Genomic DNA, 25,075 nt, shown 5'->3' on the forward strand with positions numbered 1-25,075 from the left:
AGAGCTGTTGTCATGATTTGAGAACTTTGGGGTCATCTCCAGGAAAAAAAGCATGTTTTTAAGTTCTTAAATGTGCAGAGATTTAAGTGGCCCAGGGATTCTCTCAAAGCCACACAACAGCTAAAGCTGGTGGCAGAATGAGGGTCAGAAGCTGTAAGCCCTATTCCCAGGCTTGCTCTAAACACTAACAAATGTGTCTTTTCCTAATGCAAAGCCCAACTGTAAAGTCTGCATTGTGCACTCCAAGGGAGTGAAACTCAGGAAGTTTATAAGTCAGTTCTCTTTAGCCCCTCCAGACATTCAATATGGAGCCACAGCCCTGACTCACCCTTCTACACCATTGTGAACAATCAAGCTGATGACATGATGGGAATATTGCTGAATACTCACAGTACTTTCAGATGTCCAGGGAAAAACATACAGCTGATGTGCAATCTAAGGTGACCACTGCAGCCAGCTTCAGCTCGAAGAGCAACAGTGTGTTCTTATATTTACATTTTGGTCATATTTACTCACTGCAGGACTCCTTAGGATGGAAAATAAACACCTGTGATGGATTAGATGGGATTTTGGATAGAGTATGAGCTTGTTGAGTCTGTAGTTGTTATGGTACCCAGTGTGTGTTGGACAAGTTTGTCCAACACATACATACATTGTATGTATGTAATTCATGCATTCTTGTAATTCCCTCTCCTCTTCTGCCATGCAGGAAGGAACATATGTACACTCATCTATTATTTATCTAGAAGCAATGTTTTTCATTTAATTAGAAATGTCAAGGCAAAATGATCTTTTCTGGGAATAGATATGGCTTTTGTACTTAAAGGGTAATGTGTGCTTAGGAAATGTTAATACATTTTAATTAGGGAAAATAATGCTAAAACTAGTGTTCTGCAACAAACCTTGGTAATGGTTTCGAGGAGTTTCATAGGAAAAAATTGCAAAAAAGCTACGTTATATTTGGTGAATCCACATGATCACTTTCTGGTAATTAAAGAGCATCCTTTTTATGCAGTACAGTATCATACCTGTCCGTTATAAAGTACTTTAGTTGTGTGGATTTATGTATGTGTAGGAAGACTACATACGTTATAGTCTCTATGCTATATCCTGCCTATGCTTTGCAGTTCCTTGTTTTGTCACATTTCACATCTGGTCATGTCCCAGTTTGCTGTTGCTGTCTGTAATTAATTCTCAGCAGCCAATTTCTGAACTTGTGTGGGGTTGAACATGTTCTTCCTGCATCTTCTTGAATGGAACTGCAAGAAAAGTAAGGGTGTGTGGAAAATACATTGGTCATCTCTAGTAGAAGTCAAGGAGGGAAGCATGGATTGGGTAAGGACTGGTCTTGCCAGTCCTGCAGTCATCAAGAAAAATACATTTTGATTCAAGGGAAGTGCAAGTGTCTATTGGGAATTGGTACCTGTTCCCTTTCTCCAGGCAGCAGGGATCTGGGAGCGGAGATGCTGGGGACAGTCCTGTCAGTGGTTCCACGACAGAAGGAGCAAAGCAGTGCCACAAGGGTTGTGCTTTTAGTGTTAAATATCACCTGGTGGCATTATCACTTGGGGAAGCTCACACCCACCTGTGCTGTAGGCAGGCCTTACCACCTGCTTTCCATTCTTTGATGTGTCCAAGGGGAATTCACAGGCTGTCAATCTTTGCTAGATAGCCCAGTTTCACCATCAGTAAATCTTTTAACAGTTTTAAAACAGGAGAATCTATAGTAAGATTAATATGTTTGAAAGCATCAGTTAATGAGAAATGGTGTTTTTCAGCACCTCTGGCTCACAAGGGCAATTTCACTGAAGTCACTGGAATGACTTGCTTGAGGAGGGTCCATTAGTCAGTAAGCCTGGCTCCATACATTCTTAATGAAATGTGTTGCTAAAGGAAGGTTGCTGCTTTGAAGAAAAAGACACAGCTTCAAATTCACCGAATAGACAGCAATCATCACGCTCAGTAGCTTAATCATTTTAGGAAGCATGACTCAAGGAATTGTTTCAGTCAGAATTCCCTTTATAGTTTTATTTGGATGAAATTAGATGGCAGTGATCAGATGGAAGAAGTCTCCATTAGCTGAAGAGCTGTGTGCGTTCTTGCCGTGGATAATAATCTTTGCGCTCTTCATTCGTCAGCCAGCGAGCGGGTCCTTGATGGATATGGCAGCCTTACTCTGCTGGTTCCAGTAGTTGTAGCACATCTATCGGGTTAAAAAAATGAATACAGATTGGGATATAGAGAAGCTACTAAGGAGGAGCAGGGCAAAACAAGCCATCCAGGTGATTGTAATGGTTCCGAATTTACCGGACATCTAAACGTGAATTTTCTTTGAGTTGCAATGCATTTTGCTTTGTTGGATGTAGGGTGGGAATGGCTGGAAATGAGTCTGCAGGCACAGTTGTGCTGCCTTTGTCATACAGAGCTTTTTTTGTAGTGATCCAATTCACTAGATATTTTAGTATGGGGCATTGCAGCATGCAGTTAATAGCGCTGATAGGATGCTTTCCTACAAGCTGTGTTTACAGCAAGACTTGGAAATTCTTAAAGAAAAAAAAAGATTGACCATAGGAAAAGTGGATTTCAGAGCCTGCAATGCTGATGGCTGTGCATGGAACCTTCATGTGAGCTCTGCACAGCTGGGACTGTGTGATGGGACACACTCAGCTGGCTGTGGGGCTACACTGGGGATTCCCTTGCAGACACCTGTGATTTTACTGAGAAGCTGGAGAGCAGCTAGAAAATTTGAGTAGTAGAGAAAGGATGGAAGGTTTTTTTTGTTTTGTTTTGTTTTTTTTTTTTTTTATAAAATATTATGGACCAGCTATGCAGAGCTCTTCTGAATAAGAAATAAATAACAAGAGTAATGGTGTTAACAGAAGTGTGATGTTAAAAATATCCATGTTGGAAAAGGTAAACAACCAGATGAAGATATAAAGAGGCATCTCTGACTAATGGTAGAAAGCCAGCGAACAAAAGGAGGAGTTTTATTATATAAAACAGCCATGCTGGGCAGGGATGTTGGCCAAAATATATCCAGGAAATTGAGCGAGATTTTACAGGCTCTTTGAGAAAAAAATAACGTTTCCACTAATTCCATTACTGATAGTGTCTTAACTGTTTTATGATGGAAAGATAGTAACCTGTGAAATACCTTTATGGAATATAGTTAGAGTGTGGTCTAGAGCTTGTAAAATAATTGGAAGGATGATTTGAGTCTAGAAAACAAATATTTAATTGAGGCATATAAAGAGTTTGGTACAATAATGAGTCAAGGATTTTCTGAGAAATAGGAAAAAAATGCTTGACTATTTTTTTCAAGAGAAAGAGACAGCTTTGGCTATCACTGGCTCATAATCCTGACTAAAACAGTGTAACAAATAATGGGGGAGAGAAAATCGTTATCTAGTTAATAGTGAAAGCATGGATTTCACTGGAACAAATGATGTCAGATAAATTTCATTGCTTTTTCTGATAGAGACAAATCAGGAGATGTGAGTGACTACAGCTCCCATTATTTACGTCTGGCATGTGATGAAGCACTTTGTATTGCATTGCATTGAAACCTGCTCATAAAAGAAATTGAGCCTGTGTTTTGAATCCCATCTCGTGGATTGATAAGTGGCTGAGGAGCTATAAACAAAGCAGTGACGCATCCAGGCAGAGATTCATAGCAGGGGAACGGAGCAAAAAGCCATTTCTATTTAATATTTCTATTGGTAAGGCTAAGTTTAGGCTATCCTGAGAAACTGTGTATGGTTCTAAACTGATAGGTGTAGGAAACAATGAGGAAAAAGGAATAAGTCATAGCATGGCGGTATTTGAGGGATGCATGGGGGGCTTAGTGGCAGCATCCACTGAATTATTTTTACATCCTCAGCGTTTGCTCCATTTTTTGGTTTAGGATTTCAGGTGTATTCAAACAACAACCAGATGAAATGGTAGAAGAAGACAGATGCTTCGTTCAGAGACTGAGCTGGAATAATATTGTATATACCGGAAGAATATATTATATTTTCAGTGTAAATGTACTGGAATGCTCTACTGAGTAACTGAATGTGAGAAAGCTCTCCAAAATGACTTGGTTTTTTTAATGCCAGCTGATATCAACCAATAGTAAGAAGTTACTTTCTAATGACTTCTTAGAGAAGCGGTGATTATATTAACCAGAAAAAAAAAAATGACCTCCAATGAGTAATTCAAGTACCTGTAGTAAAAATAATCCACAAGGCCAGCTCAGTGGAAAGCAGAAACCTGGAAATCTGGAATTTCAACTCAATTCAAATATTAAATCCCGAGTGAATTTAAAATAAGGTTGCAGCTGTTTGTAATGGAGAAGGAAAGCACAACATCTGTTTTCTTCTGGTGTTTATGAGTTAAAGCCTTCAGTACTGACAGCACAAGTCAAGGATGTCTCACTTTCAATAGTGTGACCTACTGGAGATGTAGGGGGTGATCCAGAATGGCTGCTTTGCAAATGCAGGTTCTGCTACTAAAATGATGTACTAAAACAACTTCCAAGTCTTTTCCATGTTACTCTATCAAGGCACATGTAGGTGCCATGGGAGCTCCAGGGGATGAGGTCTCCCTGTAGACTCAGCTCTCCTGGCAGCCTGTTGCTAAGGCAGCCTGAGGGCTGGAGGATTTGTCCCTTCCTGACTTACAGCTCATGTCTGAAGCTCTGCAGTCTTTAATGAGCCTGCCTATCACAATAGATGAGATGAAGAGCCAATTATAGGAGGTGCTTGGGTGTCTGGATCATTGAATTCACCGGGAAAACTCATTTGAGGTCCTGTGAGGATGTTGTGCTTGTAGGCAAATGAGTGACTGTGGAGACGGTTCTTCCTGCTGCTTTTGTCCACAGCCTAAGAGCAGTGAGAAAACTTAAAAAAAAAAAAAAAAAAAAAGTCTTGTTGAAGGAAAAATCATGAATCAATGTAAAATTCAGTAGTGTAGGATGAGGCCAACCAGAAATGTGGGCTGTGCTGTTGGCTTTGCATAACCATGCTGCAGTAATATCTGTGTCTAGTTTTCTATAGAATATAGAACATGATAGCTGATATTTCTCCTTTATAATGTGTTTTGTGCAGTTTAAACAACCCCTTATCTTCACTTTGACAGTGAGGACTTTGCCTTCTGCCTGCATCTTAGTTCTTTTCTCCCTCTCCTTACAATCCTTCTGTTTATCTCCTTTGTCTCCTGGCCTTGTGTTTTCTCCCCTGCTATAGAACAGCTGGGTCTAGAAATTATTTCATGACTTTAATTTTACAGAGATAAAAAGCCAGCTCCTCTGCAAGTCCTTTGTACATAAAAGACCAATTAACCTTGAGAATCGATCCTGAGGGAAACTGGGGGAGATTTCTGCATTCATATGCCTACATCTGGATTTTTCCCCTCTTTTCTTAAAGTTGAGTCATCTGACCAAACTGTAAAGAAATTCTGTCGATTTTCGTGGTGTAAATTAAATTGCATTTTAATTATGAAGTTGACTGACAGTGGCTTTCTTTGAAGAACACATGCTTAGGAAAAGAAAAGCCATTGTGATAAGTTCTGTAACAATGTAGCAGAGTGACTTTGGTCCAAAGAAATTTCAATTAATTTAATTAATCAAGGGAGTTTACAGAAGTATTTCTGATTTAACGTTTTCCACTGCTTGTTCTTTGGAGCTGAAATTTAGTCTTGGTGTAAATGCACCAAGGGTCATTTCACAGTCTGCTACTGCAGATAGGAGCTATCAAAATAGAACAAGTTGTTTGTTTAAAGAACAAGAAAACAGGCAATGCAGACAGAGAAAGTAGCCAATATTTTTCTGAATTATGTTCTGTTGGAAGGATAACATGATGAAAATACCAACAATTTAAATGACAAGTTGTTTCTGGGTTTGTGATGAAACCCTTACGTCTGTACACAAACTGTGGAATATACTGCAAGCTCCCTGTGCTTTCTCAGAGCCTTGCAGTTGTTAGTGTACAAATGTGTTTTATATATCTGCATATATATGTGTGTGTGTTTATGTTCCTCATTTTGGAAAACAATGGGTTCTTGTTCTGGAGAACACTTCCACCAGTCGAAATAAGACCTCAGTTCTGATGTGCCATAAATAGGGAATTCTATGGAGTTTGTAATTTTCTGTCTCTTTAACTTTTACATGACATTAGTAAACTCAGCTGAACTATCAGAATTAACATTTGCATATTAAATCATATTAGGGAATTAAAGAAAAAGGTCACATTAGGGAAATCCAAGGAAGGAAACTCTTGCTACTAACAGGAAGCTGATAAGAAAACACATGTGAAGCCAATTTGTAGGAGCCTGATAATTCATAGATATTTACAAACTACAGTGTGACAATCCTGAAAAGCATTGAAGTTGTCCTTGAAGTTGACAGGAAATGAGAAAGCTCTCCTCAGTTGAACTCCAGGACAATTTCAAACTCTGCAGCAAATATTTTTTAGGGTTTATTGAAGTATGAAATGCAAATCATCCTCAACTTATACAGAAGGAGGATGGATTCACAGTGTTTTGAAGAGGGATTTTTTTTGACTGATTGCAAGGTTTTCTGGGCCTGTTCCAAGTGCTCCCCCTGTCTCCATCTCTCACTTACAGCCCCTGCTCTTATTTCTGTAGCTGTCACAGCATCTTCACATTGGAAACGCAGAGCTGCTCTTTTTATAGCTGGCTTTGCAACTGTGACATAAGATGCTCTAGGACTAACATGGATTAGAAACAGGAGAATGTATGAACAGTTCAAAGCTGTAATAAACCTTGTCTTCAGTGTTTCCTTATGTATCTGGTCATTTTGTGTGTTTTCAGCTAAACACAGCAGTAGGGTGCCTGATACACCTGACATTTTCAATTATTGGGATAGCATACAAATGCCGTGAAATCACTGATGATTACTGCTATTAAACCTTTTCACCAGGGTGTTTCAGGAGCTGTGAATGGGGACAGAGCAGTTTCTCCCCATCACCTCTCTTGCCCTTTGGTTGTGGTTCCTGTTGTGTGATGTCCCTTGGAAATCATTTCTGCCCTGGAGGGTTTTCTTTTGTGAGGATGAGGTGGGGACAAGTGGGTCCTACTGGCCCATTTTCTTGCACCTCCCTGGGCAGTGGACACCTACATCCCAGACATTACAATGATTCTGTTTCTTCTCTTACTCGTGCCCTGTACACAAGGTCTTTGGTCTGTGTTTTACTGGCAAGAAGGCTGCTGCAGGCTTTGGGCAGGATGGGAGGCTGTGGTGCGGCAGGGCTGCTGATTTCTCAGTGTATAGACCTAGCAGCAGCTGCGTCCTTTCCCCATGCTGAGGTGATCCACTAGCCATGCCCGTTGCCAGGGGACTGTGTCAGACACCACTGCAGGCATACCTGGGTAGCAAGATGTGGTGGAAGAGATGTTCGTCAACATGACCAGGTGCCAATTGGGTGAAACCAGGTGAAGGATCAACCTTCTCTTGCAGTAACTGCACATATGACGTTGAACTTGTAGCTTGCTATGTCAGCCAGGGGACTCCACCATTTCCCTGCTGGACCACTACTTTCTAGGAAGAATTTTTTTCCTTCTCCCATTTAATTTCTTTGTAGCAATGCCTGCGCTAGAAGTACATCCTCACAGGGTGAGGGCTACTGCTGTCAGCTTTCCTCTGCTCACTTTGGCTTTTTTACGACTCCAGAAACACTGATGTGGCAAATGCAGTCAGACAGAAAATAGCAAAGCAGGAGTTGCTTCTTCAGCAAAGCAGAGGACTCTTCCAGCCACATGGGCACAGATAACACAGGTTTTGCAAACTGTTTCTCTGTTGAGGGATCACATTACAGTGTTTCTAGGCTAATTTATAGAAGTGCCAAATCCCCACTGGCAGGAATGATGTTGGGTTGGATTCCAGATCTTCATCTTTGAAGGAGTGCAGCTCTCTAACACCATAGAAATCATCAAATGGCTTGGGTTGGAACGAACCTCAAAGATCATCTGGTTCCAAACCTCTGCTGCAGGCTGGTTGCCCCCCACCAGCTCAGGTTGCCCAGGGCCGCATCCAATCTGGCATTGAGCACCTCCAGGATGGGGCATCCACAACCTCTCTGGGCAGCTGTGCCAGTGCCTCACCACTCTCCCAGTGAAAAATTTCTCCTGACCTCTAATCTAAATGCCTCTTCTTTTAGAGAGTTTAGTGTGGTTTGGTCCTGAGTTCAAATTTACTTATGGTTGATCTGCTTGATATTGGTTGAAGTGTACTGACTTAGTGGATTTGGATGGTGGCCCTTTTCTGAGTCAGTTAAAAGCTGATCATTTCTGGAGCCAGCCAGTAAAAGCACTGAAAGCTCAGAAGGAGCACAGCCCAGTTCATTATGAAAGCAAGTTCCATTTTTGAAATAAAAGTGAAAAATCTGGAAATGATTAAATATTGAAAGTTTATCTACTTGGATTTTAAATATTCTGCACCATGTGAGTGAAATGTAGATGACCTATATATAAAATAAGGAAGAAATGGGGACAATACTGATTTTTCTAAATTGCTGCAGTTTGAAAAGTTTACCAAATGTGGTAATTTCCCACAAAAGATCTCAGCAAACTGATGCTTTTCCAAGTAGTAATTTTCACACAGAAGCTGCTAGCTGGTTCCTCTCCGTACATACAACCTTCTGAGAAGTCAGAGCTTGTGCCGTGGTCCAGCATCAGACGAGGTCCTCCTAGGTAAGAGCCATGCCCATGCTGTGCTCTGGAGCATCGCAGCAGTGGTGCAGCTCCCATTCTGCCATTCTCACATTCTTCCCCATTCTGGGAGCAGAGCAGGAGTGGTTTTGTGCATCCTGGCTATATTTGCTGACTAAGATGTTCTCTGAGAGGTGGTAATGGTCTCTGGTAAATAGCACAAAGTGCTTCCCCTCTTGAGGTTAAAAAGGGTTGTTTTTCTTACAGTTTTCCTTCTGTTCCTGAAATAATTTATTTTCTACTTTTTCTCTCTGCCATCTTAGCATAAAGCTTACAAATGTACTGTGGTTGTGCTGAGTATAAACTATTTAAAATGAAATTATTGCCTGAGGCTGGAGATTTTAGCTGAGCATTGGACGGGCCTAATTCAGTGACGGTGCCTATTGGCCTGAAGAAACACTTCTTTTTTTTCTTTTGTTTTTCTTCTTCTTTTTGCTTTCCTGGCTGCGTAAATCTTCAGAGACTCCTTGATCATGGAGTAGAGATTAAGGAAGATTTAAGATTTAGAGAAAACTGACCCACCTTCCCCCATCTTTCTGCACCTACACCCAACCTGAGCACCGATGGCTGAGAACTGCTGGGAGCTCCCTGACTTTTAGCACTGTTTGATATGCCAATAAATCTGTCTCTCCCTCTTTTTGCTGCTTAAAATTATTTTCATAAAGAATATGGTTTTAGCTGTTTGGGCTCGTGATAATTTCCACTCTGATTTGTTGGGACTGCAGGGGAAGGTTAGTTAAGTGTGACTGAACATACTTACAAAGAGCTCTTTTTTTTTTTTTTCTTTTTCTTTTTCTTTTTTCCCCTAAGAATGAAAGGATTGAGGTTCTGTGAATTGCAATATTGAATGATGAGACTATTTGTAGCAAGAAGAATTATTTGTGAGATTCTGCTCGGTAAAAGGACAAATTGGCCTTGCATGCAAGTACCAGGAAATCTTTGTACTTTTCAGGTTTTCCGATTAGATCAGACGTTTTCCTCCCTGAGCCACCCAGTTAGGGTTGTATGAAGAACATGAGCTCCAAACACAGGCAATTACAAGGCAAATGCTCCAATTGTGGGTGCAGAAGTGCCATCACGCCTTCCTTAGAGAGCCTGTACAGATTCACAGTCTGTGACCCCAAGTACAGCTGTTTAGGCAACTTTTTCCCCTACAGGTGTACCTGCAGCCTCCCAGTTCGCCTTCCCAAGGCCCTGTGTACCTTCTTCCATGCATTCACACCATCCTGCAACTACACCAATGCATAACACACGATAGACGAGTTTTGTCTGCTTTTCCTAAGTGCACTACTTTCTTGTTTGCTGAACAGCTGCAGATTCACCTTCTTACTACATGAGTTGTCTTTAGATGATTTCCCCCTTGAGGAGCCCTACTGCAGCTATAGGACCAAGGCTCGTGAAGCATCTAGGAGTAGGCATACCCTAAATAGCCACAACTACCTGAGGGAAGGTTGCGGCAAGGAGGGCATAAATGTCTTTTCTCAGGTGATAAGTCACCAGATGCAAAGAAATGATCTTAAATTGTGCTAGAGGAGGTTTAGGTCTGATATTAGTCAGCATTTCTTTATGGAGACGAAGTTTGAGCATTGGAATGGGCTGCCCAGAAAGGTGGTGGAGTCCTCATCCCTGGAGGTATTTGAGAGATGTGGCACTAAGAAACATGGCTTAGTGATGGGACTCTGTAGGACAGGTTGATGATTCTGTAAAGGTCTTTTCCAACTAAGATGATTCTGTTATTCTGTGATTCTTAATCAGCTGTGCTCTTGACAGTGTCTTGTAGGCTGTGGGTTTCTCCCTGCTGACCCAAAGGTAGGGCCTTTTGCTGAGTTCCCCATGGGTGGGGAAACACTTGGAAAAAAAAAAGCTTTCTTCTTCTGTTGCTCATCACCTAACATTTACAATATGAGTAGCCTGTTTTTGGGGAGAAAAAAGAAAAAGAATTTGCAATTGGCAGCATTATTTACATTGTTTTTTTCTTCCTTAAAAGTACGCAGAGTATGTGAGTGCAGTGCCATTCCTCATGTGCATTTTTGTCTGCAAGGGTCAATTAAATGGCTTAATGCAATCATCTGTCTGCCTCGATGACTCCCGAGCTCCTAACATTTTGCTGCGTAATAACACAGAGGCACTTATTTCTTTAAGGCTGTCTCTGTGAATCACCACAATGTATGTGAAGGGCAGAAGGGATTTGGAATTAATGTGGTGCAAATCACAGCTATTGATTTAGCCCTCCTTTCTGTTTGACAGCGTTGATGTTTTTTTATTGGGATCCTATCGGCCATGCAGTTTGTGTTGTGCTGAATCACTGTTCATAAATCACCTGGTCAGATCTCTTTTTTTTTAAAAAAAAAAAAAAAATTTCAAGCTCCCTGTCTTGTCATTGGGATGGCCATACTTCCTGGCATCTCAGCTAAGCCCTGAAGGGATTGGCTGTTCCTGCCTTTAATTTCACTGTGCTTTACTGCAGCATCACATAGTTTAAAAAAAAAAAAAAAAAAAAAAAGCAAACCAAAGCCCCAAGCTCAGGCAGATGGCCTGTGCTTGTAATCCTTCACTGTAATGCCTCCTGACAGAGCAGCTGTAGCTCACTGCTTGCTGGTGTTTTCCATCAGAAGCAACAATTTTCTTGGGATATGAAACTTGGCTGCAGCAGTTTGTTTTGCTCAAGCATCTCTCATATGAAAGAACAATGCAGGAGAGGGAAAATACTGTTTTGAAAAGGGAAGCAACCTCCCTCCCTTCAAGGTAACTTGCTGGCATATGATTTTTTTCTTTTACTCTGTACTTGTGTACTTTTGCCAAAAAAAAACCTCTCAAAAAGTGTCTTCAGTTTAGACGTATAGATTGGATATCAGGAAAAATTTCTTCAAGGAGAGCATGGTCAAGCATGACTGCAGAATGATGCAGGCTGTCTCCATCAGAGTCTCTAGAGGTATTTAAGAAATGTGAGGACATGGCACTGAGGGACGTGGTTTAGTGATTGGATGAAGTTGGACAAGTTGATGGTTGGACTTGATGCTGAAGGCCTTTTGTAACCTCGATGATTTGGTGATTCTGTAATTATATGAAAATACTCAGCCAGCAGCAGTGGATTCATAATTGTCTTCCTCTGTGCCTTGTGGTGCATGGTTGGTTATTGCTTTGCTGTAGCAGGCTAATTACAGCAATTCACTGTGAATGCTGAGTTATGGTACTGGGCAGTCAGATGTTTGGTGTTTGACAATCATGGACAGGTAGAACAGGGCATTGCACAAAGAAAGGCATATGGAAGGTGGCAGGCTGGGAAGCATGGGGTACCCTTCAGTGACTTGCCCGGGTTGGGGCAGCCCTCCTTGGCATCTCCCAGGAAACTACAGGAGGTTCTCTCTTTATTGGGTGTCTTACATCAAAAGGAATGTTTTCTGATGCATTTTGGCAAGCACATTTTTAGCTGGAAAACAAACCATCTCCTGTTGAATTTATATTTCAGAATGAAATATTATCCTTTGCTTTTCAACAGAAAAAAACCAGCAACGTTCACAATCCTCCATCTCCTCTCTCCTGTCTCTGTCTCTCTTTCCAGTCTTCATAGTGAATGACACTCAGAGTGGTTTCACCTTACAAAACTTAGCATGGCAGAGACCAATCTGAAGGGACATGTACTGTCCTCAGGAAGCCTTGCCTCTCTCTGTGGACTGTGAGAAGAGATATTTAGTCTCATTTAAATGAAGGCAGCAATATTTCAGACTCCCAGATCAGGGTAGATTTTATACTGTTGAAGTAGGTACAGATTGTGTTTAAAAAAAAAGATGCAAACATGAGTATGCTCTGCCTGTGCTTAATTCTGTTTTTCAAAGCCAAATAAGAATGTATTTGGTTGCCATCTGAGAAACATCTGATGCCCATAGAACAGTGCTTCATTCCCACTTTCCTTCCTTGAGTGCTGAGTCTTGTATGACTCCAGTGCTTGTGAAGTGCCCTCTGTTTGGTGGTGGGAAAATGATATGGAAACTGAGGTCAGCATTAGTCAGAGAAATGCAGGGTGTGTGGAAATCAGTTACTTTCTGTGCATGCTGCCTTTTGGTGTATGTTTTTCCTCCCACATCCAGCTTACATTAACCTTGTGCTGGCTTCATCACACCAGATGACATGAGATAGATGCTGCAGTGGCCTGGGACGGTGATCTGCATGCCAAGTTGCCGTCCAGCAACCTCTGCTGCCTTCTAAGGGAGGGAATCTGTCAGCATAATGCAAGCACGTTGAGCAGCACCATATTCCTAATTGGTTGGATAAGATCATGTCCCTGATTTTATGTGATGAGTTTGCCTCAGTGAGAAGACAGATTGTTTATCAGGAAAGCTTCACAGAGCTGCAAAAATGGAGCTAAATGCTCAGAGTTTACTCCTTGGAGCACTGCTAAAGTGCTGGTAGGATTGCTATAGCAGGGACTGTTCCATGAGATTTTCTTCTGCTGGGGAAGCACCCCTCTTCCTCTCCGCAGATTTAGAATGGTCTTGAGGAAGAGACTAACCCAGTATTTAGCTCCTCAGGAGCCTTGCATTCAATTTCCTTATGTGCCACCTTACTTGGGGCATACCTGAAAGCAGGTGAGCAGCCAAGCTGCAGTGACAGTTGTTGCCTGGGTAAGGAGCAAAGCTTTTAACTACCTTTTCAAATATGAGTTTTAAAGTCCTGGGCCTGAGCTTCTGTGTGTGGCATTAAATTAGGAATAACAACACTCCCTTTCCCCAGGAAGGTGCTATGAGAGTATCTTAGAATGAGATGTCTTAGAATCTTAGAACCATAGTATGGCTTGGATTGAAAGGAGCCTTAAAGCCCATCCATTTACAACTCTGGGGCTGGTCGCTGCCCACCCAGATCAGGCTGCTCAGGGCCCCATCCAACCTGGCCTTGAGCATGCAGCTTCTCTGGGCAGCCTGTGCCAGTGCCAAGGTGTGCTTTGATATTCTCTATCATAAGGAAACATGCACACAAAATACTGAATTAAAAGATTTTTCATAAGTTTTCACTTTAAATTTCAGATCTAGAAACTGAGAAGAGCAGTAAAAGGCAGGTATTGATGTCAAGAATTCGAGTAGGATGGGAAATTGCAGCAGCCTAGAGGAACATCAATATATGTGCTGTGAGCTGGTTAAGAGCTCGACTGTTTATCTTAACTTGTGAGATAAGGCACTGAGAGCCATGGTCAGTGGGCATGGTGGGGATGGGTTGATGGTTGGACAAGGTGACCATAGTAGTCTTCTCCAACCTTAATGATTCTCTGATTCTGTGGTTCTTTTTTGGGTTGGTTCTTGTATGTTTTGGTGTTGAGGTGTTGGCTCTGCAGTTCCTTCCACAGCTGTTCCCTGTGACAGTGAAGGCATTGAGTCTAAGCATCCATCATCAGTGACCTGGTCCAAGACCAAACCTTCAACCTTGTAAATTCTTACAAAGCAAGAAGTTTTATGGCTTTGATTTAGAGTAAGTAGTGTTAATTTACCTTCTTATGCATTGAAAATGCTTCAAAAACTTGGAATCAGATGAAAATTCTGCAATTTCAGGACCAAATATGACTGTTTTAGCTCTGCATGAAGTCAGGCATGTGTTTTACTGCAACGGTCCATGCAGTCTTGTTTCTATTTAGAGCCTCGACTGACTGAACTTTATTTGCCAAGGGCTGGATTTCAGCTCTTCCTCAGTGCTACCTGGGGAGGAACTGGGGGAGCAAGCAGTTCTCCTTCACTATTGTTGCTGTGTGGTGGCAGATCCAGCTGCTGGATCACCCCACAGAGGTGGTCACAGCAAGGGGCACGGTGGGGAGGCTGTGACCTTTACCATGCTGAGGCATGAGGCTGGTCTGGGTGTCAGGGACACAGGGTTGGGAAGTGACTGGTATCTTGGGTATGGAGGAGGGGGGAAGAAAGTCACTACCAGCTCAGGCAAATGCTTGTAATGTTGTTCTTCCTGCTCTGCTTGCTGAAATCTCTGTCCAAATCTTTTGTGACCTCCTCTGGGAGTTTTTAGTGTAAATATTTTAAAAAATAAATAAATAACGAGAGGGGCAAAACAATTACATATTTAAGTGTTACTGCAGCTGTTTTAGCTGGAGCTTTAGGTTACTGACCTTAAAGGAAGAGGATGAGATTTTGGTTGCTCCTTCTGTCCTTGGCTCCCAGTTTCACTTGCAGGTCTAAATGCCTTTCTGCCTTGCTCTGAGTTATGTTTCTGGAGCACCTGTGTCCCTTTCAGCTCTTCAAATACCTGATTTTGTCTTGGGACAGGGTAAGGTATTGTTCTGCTGGCAAACACCTGAGTTCACGGCAGCACACACTTAACTCAGAGCGTGCTTTTAACCTTGTTGAGCACAAACTGAGGTACTCAGGGTGCCGCAGTGATGTGTTCTCACCTCAGTGTCCATCAGGATGCTCCACACCCAGCCCTGCAGACCTTAAATGCTTGGATAGCTATTTCCTTGCTGTTTGTAATCCCTTGGCAAAAGTAATGGGAGTCCAACAAATTTGTGTTTATATTTATCTTATTTTTTTTGTGCTATATATTGGAGTGCCACAGAGGCAGCTCTGACAGAGGCTACAGGTGGAAAATAGGAAGCTAGGTTAGTGTAGGATGGGGAGAAAAAATTTGTAATCAAGAGAGAACAGATGGATTTGGTTGTTATGCTTATGTTTATATTTAATGTTAAATTTCCTCCTGGAGCCCCAGCACTTCCATAATATGTAACACAGCATAGAATCATCTGGGGAAGGAAGGGATAAGGGAAATGTTTGTCAGGTGTTGGGAGGAAATCCAGCTATGGACTTTGCTGTGAGCAAGCGAAGAAGGCAGAATTTTGTTGTAGCCCTCAGTTGGAGCACTTGTGGGCATTGCCTTGATGTGACGTGCCACAAACTTTTAGGAACCATGATGGGACGCCTTACAGGAGCAGCATTTGTGCCTTGGTACCAACTGGAGTAAGCTCGTTCTTACTCCACTTCTCATTGTGGAAGGAGCAATTTCTGCTTTAGAGCTTTTCTTTTTATTCCAAGATAGGTAAACGAGTCCATGCTCTGCTGTCCTCGCCATCCATGTCCCTGTGGGAGCAATCCCATCCTGTCTGGTTATTCAAGTGTCTCCTCATGCTGGTCCATGGTAGGATTTATTGGCCTGCTTGGAGTTGCTTTCTGAATGTGATTAGTCAACAGCACACAGGTGGAAGAGAAAAGCTAATTCTTCAGCGTCTAATTAGCTGGTATTGCTGCAAGGATTAGAAAACAGAGACAAAACCTTGCAGTTCTGACTGTACGTTCAGGGAATCCTATTGTGAGATGTAGCCTGTTTCACCCAAGACCTGTGTGTTATCTTTAACGACCTCTTTCTGTTTGGAGATCAGCAAGAAGCTTTAGTCTCCTCTGGCAGAAATCAGTGGAGCTCTATTGGATGTGGTGGAGCTCTACTCAATTTTATTGGCTAGGGAGAGATGTAATGCCAAAGTTGTTTGCTCACAGAATTACCTTCATGTTAGTTTTGTGTGTGCCAATGAAAATGTCCATATAGGGATGTATGTCCCCTCACACAAGTTAAAGGTAACTGTTTATTTATCTGTTTGTACTTAGTGCACCTTGGAGGCCCTGCCTAATGTCATTAACGTAATGTCATCTGATCGTTAACATGTCCCCAGCTTGTTCACAAAATAACCTCATGGTTTGTAGTTAAAAAAGCCAATTAAAAGACTCGCTGAGTAATATTCCTTCCAGTCCCTTGGCACATGCATATATTAGAAATCTATCCAATGCAAAGCCTAGGACAAAAATGATCGATAGCAGGTTACAGTGCTCTTTATTGCAATGAATTAATTGTTCATGTCTAGCAGATTTTCCTCCCAGCAGAAGCTCTGAGTATTGAACACGTTTCTCTCTTCTCTCATCTACCCTTGCTGTTGGAAACATTCCAGGCAGTTTTGTACCATCATTTAAATTTATTTATGACCTGAGAATGTTGTGTTACCCTTGAGACAGTTAGCTTCTGACTAAAAAGTTCGGTGACATTGTATGGACGTGTGGAGTTGGATATTACAAAAAGTTTTCTGATGAGAAAGTGGAACTTGATCTGGTCCTGCATCAACAGGTGTCACCTGAGAGTCATAGAATCCTTAAAGCTAGGGAACTATCAAATCATCACCACTGAGAGCCGGGTTCATTTTTTTTCTTGATCTTTGATCTGCTCTTAATTTACTGATACAGGCTACCCAGAGAAGTTGTGGATGCCCCATTCCTGGAGGTGTTCAAGGCTAGGTTGTATGGGACCCTGGGCAATGTGATCTACTGCCTGATCTAGTGGTTGGCAACCCTGCCCATGCCAGGTGGTTGGTACTAGATGATCTTTGAGATCACTCCCAGGTCATTCTGTGATTCTGTGGTTCTATGACTGGCACCCCATTGTAAAACCAGAGTATTCCACAAGTGTTAATCAGCACTATTTTTCATAGTCCAAGGCAGTGGAGTCCAAAAGTGAATGGCTGCAAGGAAAGTCCCTCAGTCTACAGATGTGACTTCTGGTGTCAGACTGGGACAGAGATGTGTTGGTGAAGAAACAGAGCAGGAAGCTTCTCCTGCTTTCTGTGCTATACTGTTTGACAGTTTATGCCCTCTTTCTGTTGGATGTTTGGCAAGTCTCATATGTGGCATCACCCATGGTTATTAGCCTACTTGTTTCACAAGATACAATTTGACAGAGATGTCCTGTTGAAGGCTCTTGTAGCTGAACTGTTATAGAGCATTTAATGTTAAGAGAATAAATGTTTCAAGCCTTTCACTCTTCTGAAGCTATGCCAACAGTGGGTAAAATGCAGTGGCATTGTATTAGCTAATTCAGATGTGTTGTGATTTTGCTCTTAAATTGTAGAGTAAAAAGTATTACCTGTTCAAGAACTCAGCCCTTGGATGCTACTCCTGACTTGTTTCATAGATTGACTTTAGGGAAGGCACTCAAAATTGTAGTCTGGCTCCCAGAGTGATCTGTAGAGAAGTGTATCATCTGCAAATGTGCAAAATGAGGTTAGACTTATGGGGCAGGTAAGTGAGGTAATTTCTTTGTGACTCCACAGCAAGCCAGTAGTTGATATAGAGAACTCAGACCTTTGGTCCAAAGTAACCGAAGTGCCTTATAAAAGATCTGTAATCCTGTTCTGTGCTAGGGCTTATAAATCCTACTGTTCCTCAAGGGTATTGCTTACTACCCTCATCTCATGTTCTTCATCTGGGATGTGCCTACAGTCTTTACTCCTGCACCTCTGAATGATCCAAGTCAAGATACAGGGAGGCAATGGAATACGGTGTGGGAGTTTAACTCGTACTTTCTCCATTAGGAAACAAATGTCTTAGGTCTTAAGATGTCGTGCAAGCACATATCATCATGTTTGAATTCTTGGAAAAGGCTTTCCTGAGAGTTGCTTTACATAAAGAAGGAGGGAAAATAATAAAGGAAGAGTGAATTTCACAAAAAATGCAGTCAAAATATGAGATTATTCTTTAAGCTGCTAGTTTTATCACCCAGTTGGCACGAACAAGACTCTCTTTGATGAAGATTTGTATGGTTTTGTTGCAATAAACCAGAATATCAATTTGGAAATTCTTTTGACTGGCTGTGGAGATAAGTACCCCCAAAGACTATTTTAATTTCCATATTTATTAAACTGTTCTGTGTCTGTGAGAGACTGAAACCAGAATTCCTATACACCCTGAAGCTTTAATATTTAGGGTTTTGCTGCCTTAGCAATAGGATCTTCAGTCATATGTAGCACCAGATGGCGGGGTAGCCATGTCTCACAGAAGATGTGTGAGGAAATGAGGTTTCATGTTGGAAAGAATGAAGGAGTCACAGATGACACGCACTTACGTGTCTGTGACATATTTCTTCTGCTGCTCTTTGTTCTCTTCTTGCACATTCTTAGACTGCTCACAACCAGATATTGCAATTCCCTTCCTTCTCTTTGCATCTTGTATGAAGGGGACTGTGTTCTTTATCACAGGGTATATCACCCCATCCTGTTGAGGGAATGGGTTGAGGGAACTTATCTGGCTGAAAACTACTGAAAAAGAGTGATTTTCTGATGGATAATGTTTTTCCTAAGCACAAATGGTAGTGCTGGCACCGGGCAGGAGTGTTGAGAGAGAAAAACTGTTCTATCCCTGTTACTGTCAGTAAGCTATCACTGGAGTATCTTTCACACATACATTTTATCTGGCTGAAGATAACCTTTTCTAGGGTGATTTTCCACCATACTGTAGAAGTCTGTGTTTAGTATCACCACCCATGAAATGCAGTGAGATGATCTTAAAAGGTAGCAAATGTTTTACTTTTTCTAGAGTTTTATTTGCAAAGATGGCAATGCTTGTTGTCTGCTATGTAACAGTTGGTGTTGTGAGTACATGAACTGATCGACTGTGACTCATCCTGTTGTCCTTTAGAGTCAGTGGATACCTTTTATTGACTTAGCTGGGCAACAGATGAAGCTTGGATCAAAGAGCCACTCTTTTACTAAGAGCCGCTTGTATCTCTGGATTCAAAAACAAGCAATCCCAGATGCATGCAAAATGGCTGGACAGGCGCTACACAGCTTGCTTGTGAAGTCTTGTTTAAAGGGAAAATAATGTTTTCCAGTCAAAGGGCTGCTGGCTGACCTGACCTTTACATGCTGCAAATGATCACTGAAAGGATAAATAAGACAATGATAATAAAAACTTTCTTAGTCATTACTGGACTGATACTGAAAGGGATTTGGCAAAGGCTGAAGAAATGGCACTGTGTTATATGGATATGCACTGTCCTCAACAAACCATGTACAGAATGTAGTAGGTGGAGCTTCAAGGAGGAGCACAGCCAATCTTTGGTACCAGCCATGCTCACTGAGTCTGTTTATATGTTGAGATGGTGCTGCCTACCTTCAGGTGTGTGCTTTTCAGCAAATAAATCCTTTGCTTTCATATCTGTCTCCTCACTTTTGTGTTCAACCTCTTGGATGATGATAACTGAGTAGCTGCCTGATGAATGACCCATGCACATTAGCATCATTTTATCTGAATGGTAACTGGGAGCTTTATTCTGGGAGGTTCCTAAACATCCACCACTGGAGGTTCTCTGTCAGGTTAGACAAACTTCTATCAGGAATAGTTTAGATATGATAAAAAGATGGACTAAACAGCTTTGAAAATACCCTTCAAGCCTTACTGTCTCTTGTTTAAAGCTCTGCAATAGTAAAATCACACTATTTCTATGGCAAGTGTTTCTAGGAAGCTCAGTGAAGGAACGGATGTCTCTTGGACTAAAGGTTGGCCAAAGGCTGCACCAATGCATCCAGAACTGAAATGGTGATCCAACATGTAACAGCTGAGTCAATAAGTATCTAAGGAAGAACTTGTCTCACCTGGCTTCAGAAGCTTTGTGGAAATGTATGTGTCTAAGCTAGGCAATTAACTCCTCCAAATCTAGCTGAGTTTCACAGGGAGCGTGGTTGGACAGTGGCACAAGCTTCTCCCGGCGGTGGTCATGGCACGAAGCTGACTGGAATTCAACAAGTGCTTGTACAACACTCTCAGATTCGTTAATCTTGGGTAGTCTTGTGTGGAGGCAGGAGTTGGATTTGATGATCCTTATGAGTTCCTTCCAATTTGGGGCAGTCTGTGAATCTATGATTCTCCAGATCCAGACATCAGAAATGCGTAGGAAGCACCACGTCTGCCTGGTGACCATCACTCCATGGTGCAGTATCTTGGCCAAGAGCAAGGCAATTCCTTTGTCCTGGTTGGTGTGAGAGCTCAGTACATTTCTCATTTCATCTAGGACAAAGTATTCATCCAAACATTTTTCTATCAGCTGTTTGTTTCTAAACATTGGTAAGAGTTGTCCCTGTTCTGCTGACAGAACTGCTTGTGGTTCTTCGAATGTACCCTGCTGTTCTGCAGAGGTCTGTCTGTCTGAAAATATAGATAACATGTCACTATACTCACTGGCCTAGGACTAGCCATTTGTGTTAATGGTTTTGGGCTGGAATCCTAGAAATGGTGTTTAAACAAATTAAATAAAAATTTACCTAATATATCATTTATTCTGATTGCTCACAAATATTGACGATATATTTTTGCTGAATTTTGGCTTTTATTCAGTAAATCTCTTCAGTTCATCTTTAATTTGCAGATGGCTTTGGCAGGATTTCAACCTAAGCTTCTGGTTGTAGAAACCTGGTTCTTCAATTAGGCTCAAGATGCAAATAACCTGATTTTCAGAAAGTCTGAATCTCCACAGCTGCCTTGTGGGGTTCTAAGTAATGCAATTAGGGCTGGGCTTCTCCCTGCCAAAAAAGCCACAAATAAATTGGGATTGTGGAAAGAGAAGTGCAGCAGAACACACAGAAATGACTAGGAATTTTGGGATTTAGGAATAAAGGAGGAAATAATTAAAGCCCAACTCAAGTTTTCAGCTGAAAAACACCAATATAAATAATTTCAAAAGAGATTAAGGAAGGAGAAACTTAGAGCTGGACATTAAGTCTGAATGAGGTAAATCAGAGCCCTGCTGATGTGTGCTGCTCACTGATGGGCTCGGGATGGTAGGAGCATGGGGGAAGGTGGGAATATTCATTACTGCCAGAGGATATACTTAGAAATAATGACTGCAGTAAAAGAGGAGGGTGGGCTCGATGCCTGAAACTAATAAGAAACTTGCATCTCCTCTTTCAAAACCTGAATTAGGAAAGGTGACTGATGGGCAACCCTTTGAACACTGGAGTAGTCTCAGTGTGTTGAAGGTTTTATCCTTGAATGGTGGTGGTGGTGACATTATGGAGGCTAGATGTGGGGAAGCATAGCTTGGGAACTACAAGTGCCATGTTTCTGTGTCTTTTGGGATATCATGTTCTAGTGTACTCCCTTCTCCTGACTTCATTCTGTTGCTAAAGAGCTTTTATTTGTATGATGTTGCTTTTTTTCCCCCTTTTTTTTAAAAAAAAAAAAAAAAAAGAGCACAGTTAATCCTTATTGCACATGTAAATATAGATAGCACATGGGTCTGTAAAGATTATGGGTGCTCCTTTTGGCAAACAATATCTTTTAATAGCATTGTGTGCAGTTAATCGGTTTAAGGAAACGTATCAGTGGAACAAGCACTGTAAGTTCAGGGAAGGAAGGAATAAATGATAGACCTGAGAAGAGTTGTTCACTTACTTGGTAATATTATGGCAGGCATTGTAGAAGGTTTTTTTCAGTCTTTTTTTTTTCCTTGGCTTATTGACGTCTGTGTTTGTAAAGCAACATGAGCAGAGCAAGCTGTTACATTACAAGAGACTTTTGCTGTTATTTCATAACAGCTCCTGGTCTTCATCCACTCTTTGTACCCAGATCAAATGTTTGGTGCATCAGAAACTGCTTAGAAGGGTCTGTGCCCTCTTTGTGCTTCAATTTTGGTTAAGTGGAAAAGGCTACAGGACAGCTCCTATGTAGTTGAAAGGATGGAATTAGAAAATTGGTGCAGAAAAATAGGAGATGCATTGAAATGAGTGTTTCTGCTCATTCTGCAGAAGGCTCAGGTTGGAAGGGACCTCAAAGCTCATCCAGCTCCAACCCCTGCTGTTGGCTGATTATCCCCTACCAGCTTAGACTGCCCAGGGTCCCATCCAACCTGGCCTCGAGCTCCTCCAGGGATGTGGCATCCACAGCTTCTCTGGACAGCAGTGCCAGTGCCTCACCACCCTTTGAATAATCTTCATGGCCTTTTCTCTACTCCCTCCAACAGCTCCTCCTCTTTCTTGTGCTGGGTCCCCAGTCCTGGACGTGGTACCGCAGGTAGGACCTCAGTCCCCATGAGAGCAGACTCAGTCCATGGAGAGGAAACCAATACTTCTAGAGTCTCGAAAATACTCTGAAACAGACTTTTGCTTTTAGAACAGAGGAATCTGTCAGCTGTCATAAAGGACTGTGAGGTGACAAGCCCACATGTGGAGGTGTGTGCTGGAGACATGTAAGATGCATACACCAGGTCCCAGGTGCCCCTCACCAAGTTAAGTTCAGCATTGTACAACATGGGGGGCAGTGATGTGGGGTGGCACACAGAGAGGTACTGCATTGATGTGTCACTCAGAGAGCTCCTGGGAGCTGGTGGCCAGAAGAGAGCCTTGGAGCTAAACCTGCAAAGCAGGGGGTGTGGGTGCCCTGTCTGCAGGACTTTTGCATGGGAAGCATGGGAGGGTGGCAGGCCCAGCCATTGATCTGGTATTGATGCGTTATGGACATAGCTCATTGGACCAATTCTGCTGTTTTTTTCTCCCCTTGGAAGAGCTGTGGTCAGTGCATCACCCCTTTGACGTCGTGTGCATTCACAAGGGCATCTATTTTGGATGTAGTGTCCTTCAGAGGGAGCATACATACGTCAGAGGGCTTTTTCTTACAGCTTGGTCTGCAGTAGTGCACATGTGATTTCACTGATTCTCCAAAAACAATGAGGCGAAATTCAGCACAGAGTGAAATAAATGTTCCTGTCTGATTTGGAGACATTTTTCAGGTTGCTATTAACCTTTTATTAGAAATTTAATGCTCAGGACTACAAATTGATTCTGAGTGGCTTCTTGGAAGAGCATCAATTTTCCATTTAGAAAATTATCCTTTTTTAAAAATTATGATGTACTTATTAATTTATTTATTTTTACCTTAACCCTGTATGGAGTGTTCAGAGAGAGATTTTCCTATGGAAACGAATTCTTTGGGCCTGAAATTCAAGCCTATTTCTCACATCCCAGGAATTCTAAGCAATAAACCAGAAATGTTATCAGAAAAAACAGCTGAACTGGAGGAGGGACAAGTTAAATCATTAAGGGCAAGCCCAGAAAAGTAATAAAGCAGTCAGACTTGTTAGAATTAAAACAGAACAGTGGCCAAACTTAAAGATACTCTATGTCTGGGTGATAGTGGGGGAAAAAAAAAAAGCATTGAAAGAAAAAACAGATTAATAGGTGGCAGCAGATAACTTCTGGCAATGGCTTTGCTGTGAAATGATTTTCAGAGAACTGGTGGGAAGAAATTTCTCAATTAGAGAGGAGAAGAAATCACAGCATAGCAGAGCTGTGATTTTCAGAGGGATGCAAAGGAGCTGTAAGCACCCCATGGTGCTGGGCGGCCTCCTTTATCAACCTGCTATATTTGGAAGCTCAGATTGCCGAGGCAGATTAGAAACTCTGAGCCTGGTAAGCCATTGCTAATGGGAGATTTCCAGCCCTCACCTATGTCACATTGGCTTTGGGGATGTTTCCCCTATAGCTGAGGTGTGCTTCCAGCTTGTAGGGATGTATCTGAGCTACCCTGGATGCCGAGGATGGAAGCTAAAGCATCTCATGATGCTGGATTATTTGGTTGAACCTGAGCTCTATGCAGGTATATTCACCTTCTACAAGTAACCCAGCCTACTAGCTGGCCAGTGGTGCAGATGAAGCTGTGAGCTGCAGTGGATGTCTGCAATACAGCTACCAAGAACTGTGTTTGTTCCTTGGTAGAACTGTGTTACAGGGGAGAGGATGTTGGTGATGTGTCTAGCAGAGCTTGGGGGTGTATATGTGTGACCATGTGCAAAAATCCATCTGTAGATTCTTCATTACAAGCAAATAACAGAAAAAGTGACAAATTCCATGCCATGCTTTTCAGTTGTACAGTAGAATTGAAAGTCAGGTAGAGAAGAAATTAAAAATAAATAAATCCATCTCTTCCACGAAGGAACTGAGCATAGTATGGACAAAGCCAATGGAAAAAGCCTGTTCAAGAGCAAGGCCATGCTGCATAACCCCCTTGTGAACCTTGAAACTCCTCTGTTGACATGGCTACCCACAAACAGGGTTAGGGCATCCGGGGGGAAGGACACCTATTGGATCCATCTCTCCTGGAAACTTCATCTGGCTGGTTAAAGCTGGAAAGATTTACAGAAGAAAAAGAGGAGATGGAGACTTGAGTCTTCTACCCAAATGCAGAAGGAGAGAACAAAACTACTGCTTTTGAGGACCCCTCTGTCCCCTTCCTGCCTGCAAAAGGGTTTCATGCTGGGGCACATCTCTCAAGTGTATTTTGAGAGGGTGGGTGTGAGAGCAACCTGAATTGTTGATACCAATCTGCTCTCTCTAATTTCAATCATTTGTCTTGATACAAAATAGAAATAAAAAGTTCTGCACGTGAGTCAGCTTCAGAGGGTTTCAGTGTTCTTTGCTTTGCTTTCTTCCAGTCTTGAGTAGATAATAGATGATTTTTATCTTATGTGATATGAATGATGGGATGGATCTGCTACAGATTTGTTATTTATATTCTGGTTGCTTTATAGGTGGATTTCAACATGACAGTAATTAATGACTTTTTTTTTGTTC

General features: G+C 41.9%; 1 protein-coding gene across 1 annotated transcript in view; it reads left to right on the top strand.

The window, feature by feature from the left end:
* The window catches only part of ELAPOR2 (endosome-lysosome associated apoptosis and autophagy regulator family member 2), a 90,685-nt gene that overhangs the window by 18,227 nt on the left and 47,383 nt on the right, over positions 1-25,075 (top strand). The gene's annotated exons all lie outside the window — the stretch shown is intronic.

The sequence above is a fragment of the Centrocercus urophasianus genome, unplaced genomic scaffold, assembly GCF_019232065.1.
Source record: "Centrocercus urophasianus isolate 14NV4802_14NV808 unplaced genomic scaffold, USGS_Curo_1.0 seq_15, whole genome shotgun sequence".
Taxonomy (NCBI): Eukaryota; Metazoa; Chordata; class Aves; order Galliformes; family Phasianidae; genus Centrocercus; species Centrocercus urophasianus.